This window comes from Haplochromis burtoni, unplaced genomic scaffold (assembly GCF_018398535.1).
Source record: "Haplochromis burtoni strain Fernald_Lab_line unplaced genomic scaffold, NCSU_Asbu1 Contig_43, whole genome shotgun sequence".
NCBI lineage: Eukaryota > Metazoa > Chordata > Actinopteri > Cichliformes > Cichlidae > Haplochromis > Haplochromis burtoni.
The window spans coordinates 2456394-2467556 of NW_024582404.1; positions in this window are offsets into that span (position 1 = coordinate 2456394).

An 11163-nucleotide genomic window follows, 5' to 3' on the forward strand; every position below is an offset into this window, starting at 1 on the left:
CAAACCGTGTTTTCACTCATAAGCAGGTTTCAAACTTTTCCCTTCAGTCAGACGAGCACGGAGAGACTGAAGCGAAACAGATCAGAAACTAACTCGGAGCTCGCTTTCTTTCATAACAGAGTCTATATTAGTGAGCTGTGGGAATACGCTCGCTGGCCTCTGGTTAGTTTGCATGTTTTGCTGAATCACAAGAGCAAATGTACTGCTAAGGCTGTGCATGCCTTATATGAAGCTGTGCAATGAGGGTACAGGAGTGCTCTTACTGAGAAGTTGCATTTTAATCATCTTGCTGCCACACTCAGAGCAGAGGGTTGTCAGTGCACACCTGACCCAGTTATGGTTTATGTGCAGTCTCTCAAATTATATCTGCTTTGCAGTATTAACTGCTCTTCCCCCTTTTTTGTTTTTAGCTCGTTATTTTGCATTTTGATTGTTTTTGTGCGAGTAACCACCACAACCCTTCCGGCTCTGATCTTTGATTAAAGAATAATGAGTCTCAGCGTTCCTTGTTTGTTCCTCCTGGCTGCTGCAGATGGAGAGGAGATATCATTATTCAGAGTAGTTTATGTCATCAAATCAAGTCACTAAAATGAAAGAGCGACAGCAGCAAGCAAGCCTTAGCGTGAAAAACCTGATGGATGGAAATGAAATTGAATCTGCAACACACGGCTGTGAACGCCATTACTGCAAAGCCTCCAGCGTGAATTAAACTGACTTAGTTTGACACAATTAAAAAATACATGTGCAACTGATTCCTGCACCTAAAGAGAAAAATATTCATGAATGTTTAACTGTAGGAGCATCACCGTCTCCAGAGAGAGCCATCGTACCAAAAACATGTTTATTCTCTTTTCCCTCTTTCAGCCGATCTCTTTAAGGGTCACAACACCATCTGTCTCCATCTCCCCCCGTCCCTAACATCCTCCTCTGTCACACCAACCCTCCGCACATCCTATTTCACCACATCTGTGACTCTTCTCCTTTATAACAACAATAAAAATTAGAAGAAACCACAAGGAAACTGCCACATGTTGCGCTCTGAATGGTGGGCTCGGACCCAAACGCAGGACTCGGAGACACAACGCTTACCTAAAGGTGGCAGTTTTATTGCTGGAAAAAAACAACTAAAAATAAAATGCATGAATACTAAAGAAACAAACCAAACATGAACTAGAACTAAGAAACTCGCGCTGCTACACCATTGAACTACACACGACACACAGCAGCGTGGAGGACCCAACAGACAGGGGAAGACTGAGGACTTAAATTCACAGGCAGGAGAGGATGGGACACAGGTGGGGACACAGGTGGGGACACAGGTGGGACTAATCAGACAAAACAAGACAAAAGGGAAGCAAAACTGAACACACTGACATAGGACACGAGACTGTCAAAGTAAAACATGACCTATGCGCAGTGACACAGACTTGACCCTGAGATATGAGACATGGAACACAGAGAAGACAGTGTCTGAAACTAGAAGCTAAAAACAACAAATATAAATGAACAGAAAACCATCAAGAGAACTAAAACCATGAATAACGATAATTATGGAACATAAATTAAACAGTCACAGACCCAGGCCAAACTTAAAGCTGAAGCAAAATGATTATTGTCCTTACATTCACTGAATTTGCAGACACACTTCATTCTCTGGAACGAAGAGGCGTTCCTGCCATAGCAATGTCTCCAGGCCTCGAGGGCCGGTGTCCTGCAGGTCTTAGATGTGTCCTTCTTCTTCTTCTTTGTGTTTAACGGCGGTTGGCAACCAACGTAAAGGAGCATTACCGCCTCCTACTGTTCCGGAGTATGGGTCAGACTGAGTTTACAATGTGTATCCAAAAAACAAAACAAAACAAAAAACCCTAGATGTGTCCTTGATCCATCACAGCTGATTTAAACGGCTAAACGACCTCCTCAACATGTCCTGAAGTTCTCCAGAGGCCTGTAATGAACTCATCATCTGATTCAGGGTGAGATCTAAAACCTGCAGGACACCGGCCCTCGAGTTCTCCACCCCTGGTTTACAGTTAATGCAGTAAATAAAATTAAATAAATAAAGACAGCACAGTGAAAACTGTTTTCCATGGCTATGATCCACCTAGCAGAAGTGTTCATGTGCACTCAAGGGTGATGGTCACATTCTTCTGCTGATGCAATCCATGGTCACACGAGGGCTGAGGCCTATTCAGGGACCATGGAGTCTGTGGGATTTTCTCTGTGGGTCATTTATTTTGAGTTTTATATTTCCTGTTTCTGTATATTTCCAGGTTTCATAGCAGGACGTGTTCTCGGTTTGTTGTGTATCGCAGCCTCCTTTGTGCGTCCACGTCAGCTTTAGTTTCTGTCTGTGTTTGTCTTTTTTGTCCATTTGTGTCACATTAGTCGTGGCCCTCTGTTCTGCTGCGTCTCTTCCTCTTTTGTTTTGGTAAGCGTTGCTCTCCGTGTGTTGTTGAGGTTCGCCTTCTTGTCTCGTTTGGTTAAGTGTCTGCAGCTGTGTGTCCCACCTGCTCGCCCCTCCTTACCTTTGGTATAAATGCTCTCAGTCTCTGTAGCTGTGCTCCTCTCGGTGTTTCATCACAGCACTTAGAGTTTTCTGACCAGTGTGAACTTTCTGTGGATTCAGCAATAAACACTCACTTTATGTTCAGCTCCATCTGCCTCATTTGGAACATCAAGCAACACTCTGCACGGCCGACTGTGACACAGAAAACCATCGTGCCCTGAGCTGCTGGATCTGGATTTCAGGTCTTACTTGCAGGAATGAAGCAATTAAACCACACAAGTGTTTAAACTAACATTTGATTTACGCCCTTTAATGACACTGACGCTAAAGCTTCAGGCTTTCAGCAGTCTGTTTAAAATGCAGAGAAATTCTTTCTTGCTGCTGTTTCTCAGGTTTGTTTCAAACTGAAGCCTCTGGGCTCAAAGCTTCTGGTTCTCTGACGGCTCAGAGCAAAACATGTGACATGCAAGAGACTATCCTGCAGATCCCAGCCTGGCTGTCATCTTAAAGTTCAGCCTTCTCCTAGAACACAACATTTCCCCCCTTTAACTCATAGCTGCACGCTAAGCATTTTGGGCTCTAAGCCTAATGGATTTATTTATAGCTAGTATGTCTTTCAAAATAAACCCACTCGATGGTTATGAGCCTTTCCCGCAGAATTTGCTTTGAGAAAGTCGTCTTTCAGTCCTCATGTGATGTCCGTGAAGCTCTCCTTGCTGCAGACCCCAGAGGACTGCAGGAATGCTCATGGTCTGCCTGCATGCCAGGTGAATATTTGGTTTGTGTGGGCAGGCTGCAAAATGCACCTCTGTCTCCTTTTTCATGAGCAGCTCATCTGTTGTGAACACTTCAGAAAGTCCTTTTAGCTTTTTTCTGGGTGTGCGCTGATCTGGCATCTGCTTGAGCACAGCGGGGAAAAAACCTTTAATCAGGGTGAAATATAAAGAAAATACTTAAAAAATATAATCCCTGAAGTCTTCTCGTCCCTCAGCTGTCACAGGTGTTTCGTGAAGTCTTTGGGTAATGACCGTGGCACGGACCTTGTCCCCGCCTGCGCACACCTCTCTACCTGCTTCCATTTACTTCCCAAAATGAGACCTTCTAGTTGCTGTGTCACAGCCTCCGCTATCAAACACAAAAGAGCCACTTATGGCTTTGTGACCGCGATAAAAATGGATTAAACATGTTGTTCTGTCTTGGATGCTGCACTCAGACTTTTCTGGGTGACAGTCTCTTGGCCATCTAAAAATACAATCGCACTATAATTTGTCACATTTCCAGAGTACAATTCTCAGTGAGGATCAGAGATGGGCAGTAACGCGTTACTGTAATCCGATTACTTTTTTCAAGTAACGAGTAAAGTAAGGGATTACTATTGCAAAAACGGTAATTAGATTACCGTTACTTTCCCGTAGGAACGCTGCGTTACTGCGTTACTAAAACCGTGATTTTTTGCGAGAATGTCTCATCGACAGTGACGTACAGTCGCTTGTGACAACAGCTGTGTGCAGATCAACAATGGATCACATATCGAGTGCGGGAGAGAGTATGAGCGTGCAGCGTTTAAAGCGTGGAAGTAACCTTACAGCCGAATAAAAAGTGACATGAAATTGGGTATATATATATATATATATGTGTGATACATACATATATATATATATGAGCTATATATATATATATATGGAGAGCTGAGCCCAATGCTGAGCGTCATCGACCGTATTGGCTAATAAAAGAAGAAACTTTGGACTTCTGTCCTTTCAGCATGAAAACATCAGTGTCTTAACAGACTGTCACCCAATGCAAGAACATAATGCTGGTCTACACACGTTACAGGAAACAGATTTGAATAAATATCTATGGCTGGTTTCTGTTGGTGCACCTGTTGAATTCATCTTGTGCCACCTTCTAGCTTTCACCCAACTGTAAGTGAATTCACGGAGCTCATAGATCTTCACCTCTGCCTCCATTCAGTTTGACTCAGCGGGCAGGCAGACTCCCAGCTGCCCACTCTAATTTAATGAAGACCATTTATCACTCTGCAGCTTCACACAAAAACAAACTGTTCCCTTACTTACCTTTTTGAATCGGAAAAGTCTCGAAGCACAAAAGAAGCACATTTTTTACTTCCTCGTCCGCTGTGCACGGCTCTGCTCTTCCTCTGCTCTTCCTCCTCTGACTGATTGTTCATTAATTCATTTCACACATTGCGACTCACAGCGACACCTCACATGGCGACACGTTTCACTTTAAATGCAGCACCATATTTCACGTTGGAAGAAATGAGCTTTCCCCCTTTTCCTGTTCGATCGATACGACAATCTGTCAGACCTGCCTCGCTGCTTGTGGCCTTTCTTGGCTTTTCTTCAGGCCTTCCTGTTTCACAGCTGCCAATAAATTACTTCTGACCCTGTGTACAGGAGGCCGCGCTAAAGGCTGTTAATCTCTTCAGATTTATTAATCGAGCAGCTTAGAAGTGTTGAAGGGTTCTCTCTCTAACAACACTCGCTCCCTCACACTCCTCATGATTCTGCAGACGATGATGGCCGTCCTCTTCGGCTCAACAGTATAAAATATTTAATCCAAACTACATTTGTATTAAAGCAGCGCGCTGTTAGCAAACGATGGCTGCTTTATATTCAGTTTCTTTAGCTTTAAACACACAGATGCTTATACAAGACAGGCTGTAAACAGGTGCTCAGTCAGAGATGCAGTTCATAAGTTTGCAGCAGGCAGAAGGTCACGCTCAATGAAAATAAAACACACTGGGACAACAGCAGGAATACATGAAGAACAAAAGCTGTGGAGAGTACACAAGCAATACTAACAAACAGGAAGTAAAACTGACAGGAATGCACAAGAAAACAGATGTCTGAAGTATTGCACCAAATTACAGGCTGCTCGTGGACACATACCACAACATGAATCCAAAAATTGTGACACAAAGCGTCTCTTTAGCCCCCAGACTCTCCACTGCTTCATCTGACGTTCAGTCTGTGGGTGCGCTGTAAACCTGTCACTGCTGAGACTCGAGCAAAACACTACGAAAGATCGTCTGTGAAGGTTCTCAGTCATTCAGGTCATCGTGGTCTAAGGAGCTTGGAAAGAAAAAAGTAGCTTGAAGACGTTTCACCTTCATCCAAGAAGCTTCTTCCGTTCTAGGGTCAAATGGTGGAGAGTCCCAGATTTAAGCTCTGTGGGAGTGACCCACCGAGAGGGACAATGGACCCTCTATTGATTCTCTACCTAATCACATGAGCCAAGGTGTGAAACTGGGTGTGGGTCACAATCAGCCAGGGTTTCAGGTGAGCTCATTGTGAAACCTGGCCCCACCTTATCATGCGATTTCCTGAGGTCAGATGGCCCAGGATGTGAGTGGGCGTTAAGGCGTCTGATGGCAGACAGTTGGTGTGGCAAGCCCCGCCTCTGTTCAAAGATGGTTGCTCACAGTGGACATAGATGCTTCTTTCGCTCCTCTTTCAAACCATCTGTCCTCTCTGTCCAACATGTGAACGTTGGCAGAGGATTCGAGGATGCCAATGTTCACAATTTGGACAAAGCTGCAGTGTATAAGTTTGCAGCAGAAGGCAAATGATGACAGATGAAGACAATGATGAAGACAGACTGAGATATTCGTCTCTAACGCTGCTCACAGTGTCAGATTAAGCTGGTCTAAAAATCTCATGTTTCCATGACTGATGTCCAGACAACACGCTGTCTTTCATTACACGCGTGACGTCTGGCCAGGCAAACGATGTAAAACGAGTCAACCAAAGCTATGTGTACAGAACAGCTTTGATTTATTTCACGGCTCCCCCTAAAATCATTTTTCATTTGTCACACAGAAGAAAAAGCTCTCAGCGGGCGACCGCTCCGTGTGGTCAACACAAAAGTGAGAGAACTGCTGTAGAAAGTCCCCAAAAAAAGAATCAAACCCACCGTTTTTCTATCGGGAGGCTGTGAGGCGTCCATGATGGGGCGTCACACAATCACATGCACATTGTATTCTGATCCCAGCATCAAACAATGCTGGTGCTGAAGTGTCTTTGTCACAAAATGATGTTGTTTTTTACAGGTAATTAAAACTTTGAAATAGAAGTGATTTCATGTCTAAGCGAGACTTTCAACACTGCCTGTTTTCCTGCTGGCTTTTGCTAGACAGTTTGACGTCTCCATGGTGACCTTTGTGTTTTCCCACCATCTCTGCAGCTGCAGCACACTCCCAAAGTTTGTGTTTAGAAATAATGTGTTCATGTCCCATCGCCTCCTGGTGCTTATGTTGGGCCCGGACCTCCACACTGCACAAAAGCTCTCCAAATGTAATCAAAGTACTGACCTCTCTCATCGTGTGCACTGATACCACTCAGAACATCCTGTGCAATATCAGGACTGTGCAGCCGACATGTGTGTGTGTTTTAACTTATCTCACAGTTTTATTCTTTTATAGCAACATATTTGGTCTGTGCTGGCTTCATGTGGTGATAAATCTATGGAAGGTTGAGTTCATAGGTCACAGGTGCAAAGTGTGTTGACGTGCTCAGCGTCCTCTATGAATGGAGTATAAGCACACCATTGGGATTGATTATATCACTAAATTATATTAACAGATCTGATAAATAAGGCCCAAGTTTTTGACACAGAAGAATAATGAATTTGTGGCCGCTCTGTTGACAAACTGTAAAACTTCGTTACATCAAAGCCAGACGGAGCAGCTGCAGGGAAAATGTTATCAGGAGGTGCAACTGCTGAGACAACAGGCCGCGATCTTCTCTTTTTACCAGCCAGCCACCTGCTTCGGCCGCCGTCTCTAATCCCGCTTCTCTTTCAGACGTTGAATTCCTCCGGAGCACATCAGGGTCAAATGATGGAATGAAGAGATGCCCACATGCCAGGCCTTTTTCTGCTCCTCTTTGTCCTGGCAGCTCTATTTGAACTCGCTGCTCTCTTCAAGGTGAGATATCAGCCACCAGATATTCTCAGCCCGTCCACTCGCTTTGCTGCAGAGCAGCGTTCCCGTTCTTCCTGTTTTCTGTTTAAAGGGAAAAAATAGTCGATGAAAGTAAAACTGTTTAGTCGTCGGTTTTATTCTTTGTAGCTTTAGTGAAATACAACCAGCACGAGGAGGCCACGATGCATTTGCGTGTGAGACTTTCACATGTATGTGACTGGGATGCAGCTGTTTCCATAGAAACATCTGTTCTCAACTTCTTAAATCTCACTCAAATGATCATCAACAACACAAACAGTGAAGCCACTGAAACCTAAAGTGAAACAAACTAATTCAACATGAACTTTAAAACCAAAAACTAAAATTCTACTAACTCTGCTCAGCAGATGTTCAGATTTTTATTTCCCTGCACAATATTTTAAGATGAAGAAGTAACTGAAGGGGTTGTAAATGTTAATGAGCGTATCAGCAGGCGGCTGTTGTTAGTGGTTAAAAATCGTGTGCCACCTGCAGACAGATGCCTGGTGATCAATATAACGAGCAGCAAACGATGCAGTCCCAGCTGATCAGCTATGGCAGGTCAAACATCGTGACATCGATGCACAGCTCTCACTATGCAACTATTTCCATTTTGAGGATCATGTGACTTTCATCTAAAATGACCCAGTTTAGCGTCACTGGTGGTTCCTGTAGGACACTCTGGAAACTGTATGATAACATCCAAAGACAAAGTTTGACAAAATAAAGCAGAGCTGCTAATTTATCAGAGATAATACTGCAGGCTTTTATCTGTGAGGATGGTGCCTGTCCAAAACAGCCGTGCAGTGCATGAACAAATAGTTCATAAATAAAGAGTGCTGTCCTACTTTTTAAATTACGTGGGGAAAAATAAACTACAGGGTAAAATTACACAAGCAAGCATGAAATATGAATGAAAACAAAGGACAAAGCTGTTCAGAGAGTTTCTTTTATCCTTTACATGCCATTCTGTGACGAGCTGCCAAAATATGGACAAAATATGTTTCCTGCCTCATATGTCTGTTTGCACAGCATCATTTCCTTTTCTCGCTGTTGTTCAGTCCTTTCAGTCACTTTACTGCAGGAAAGAAAGCGTGCTCCCATTCTGATCCGTGAGGAGTGACGTCACCAGTTAAACACAGAAACGATACCTGTGAGAAGAACTGTGGGACTGTGATGCACAGCTGAGACTGATCTGTGAAACAGCGCAAACAATCAATATCAGCACTGCTTATTTCCCAGGTTGAGACATTATTGTGCTGCTCCTTTATCCGGCCAAATGTCACAGCCTGCAGACAAAATTGTTTAACCCACCGAGTCCCACCGTGCTGGAGGGATGGATGTGGGCTGACGGCTGCTGAAAGTTGTCACATTTCGCTGTATGAAGCTTTTTCTGCGTTGATGCTGGAAGGAGGCGAAGGTACAGCAGCGCTTTCGAATGCTCGTCCATAAAATGAAATCTGTGTCCTTGTCAGTAACAACAGAAGGCAGCCGAGGCCTGAATCGCAGAAGAACAACACCTGCCATCGCTGCCATTTCAGCTTAAACCACCCCGGTGACTGCAGCCGTTTCTATGCAGCTGATAGGGATGAAAAGCTTATTGATGCCCAACTCTCCAGAAAGTCTCTTTTCTCCATTCTGGTTCACTCTCTTCTGACCTTTACGTGAGCACCTCTCATGTTTGTGAAGCTGAGATAGTCAACAAAATCAGTTTTACAGCTGCTCCAATCTAAAGCTCAAATCTCCTTTGTCTTCACTCGGATTTTTTTCTGCGAACAGCTATGAGCATCGATACTGCATATCGATATATCATAGTTTCAATCATCTCTAGGAGTTTTTGTCTCTGCAGAGGAACAGACACAAGCACCTGAAGTAGAGAAGCAACCTTGGTGTTTGTCTGCTCTGTAATACTGCCAAAAGAAGAGCGAGCTGTCCCACCGATCAAACAGCTTGAGGTCCTTGGTGAGTTTAGGCTCCTGCATGAACGGGGTCTCAGTTTGTGGTTTCACTTCCTGTTCAGCTTGTTTTTCTTTCAGCATGCAGCGATATGTCCTAAAAGTTGAACATGGAGTCTGCAGAGACTCTCCTGGGAACACCCTGAGGATCTGAAGCTTTTCCTTTTCTTTTTCCAGCTTCTCTGGTGGCTTCATTAGTTTCAGCTGTGGGGGTGACACTTGGTTTACTGACATTTGAAACTTTTTCACATGTTACAGCTGAAAGAATTTTTACTCTTAGGTCACGAAGAACTAAACAGACTCTGGATTCAGCAGGTGAGGCTGAAAGGTGGGACTGAAAATACAGACGACTAAAAGATGCAAAGAAGAAAGAAAGAAAGAAAGACAGGAAATAAAAGAAACGCAGACATAATCTTTCACAATAAACACAACTTGTACTCAAACACCAGGACATCTTTGTGTGGTGGAGATAATTTGAGATTTAGGGTATATTTATTACCATTAGATTTATAGTGACAACACTTTGGTTCAGGCTTTCATATTATCACATTTCTATAGGATGTTGTCTTTATTCCTTGATATGAAACACTTTTCAGTGCCCTGGTTGTAAGTCTGTCCAAGTGCATGTAGGTGCTTTTTACAACCTTTTCATTTCCAAGTTTGGATGGATGCAGGGATGGATGGATGAATGGATGAGTGTATGGATGGACGGGTGCGTGGTTGGATGGATGGATGGATGGATGGGTGGTGTATGGATGATGGTAAAGAGTAAAACGTTTGATGGTAACACTGATTATCTTTAAAAAAAACAAACTAATGCTAGTATGCAAGATTCTCGCTGTGCAGTGAGAGACTTCCTGGTTAAACACACTAAAGAGGAGATACTGAAGCACAAAGCAGAGACAGTAGATGTCTTCTATCTGTCTTGATTGGATTTGAAAAGATACAAACTTGTGTTTAACAAAATAAAATCTGAACAGAGGACATCTAAAGAACCCTCAGGAGGGAGAGAAAAAAACTGATTTTTTTTAATGACTTTAAGGCTTAAGCAGCTCTGACTTTATTTTTGGTTTAAACTTTTGAATTTGTTATCAAAAGTATTTCCTAGTATCCAGGGGCAACTCAGTCTGTTTGGCATAACACTGTGGATACTGTCCCTTCTTCTCTTAAAACTTTGTTGGGTCCAACAGAAAACTTTAGTTTGTTTTAAGCATGTTTGAGTAAATGAAAAAGCTTTTTCATACAGTTCATGACAAATGACATGTAAAGACATTCTGCTACGCACTTCTGATATTAGCTGTCCACAGACGGCTGCTCTGATGGATGCAGATCTGTGTGAGTTACTGAAACTATATATTCAGCTGGAATTGAGCTTTTTCCTTTGAATCATCACTGTGGCACTCCTGAAGGTCACCAAGACCAACGTCTCATTGGCTCGGTTTGCTTTAGGGAGATTGTTTAGTTAAGAAACCACCAGATCCGACCTTTCTAAGCCTCCCCGAAAAAGAGCTGTCAGGCTGAGTCTTTGTTCAAATGTCGCACATCTACAATAATTTCACTGGCTGGGATGTTACAGACAAAAAAAAAAAACACCCCATTGGATCCAGATTCTGGATCTTTTGCTCAGTGTGAGGAGTGCAGTGTTAGTCAGGATATCAGTGGCAGACAGGCATGTTTCCTTGGAGTGACGTGCTGGAAATGACATCAAATCCACAATCCTCTCTTTGAGTCCTCGGTCT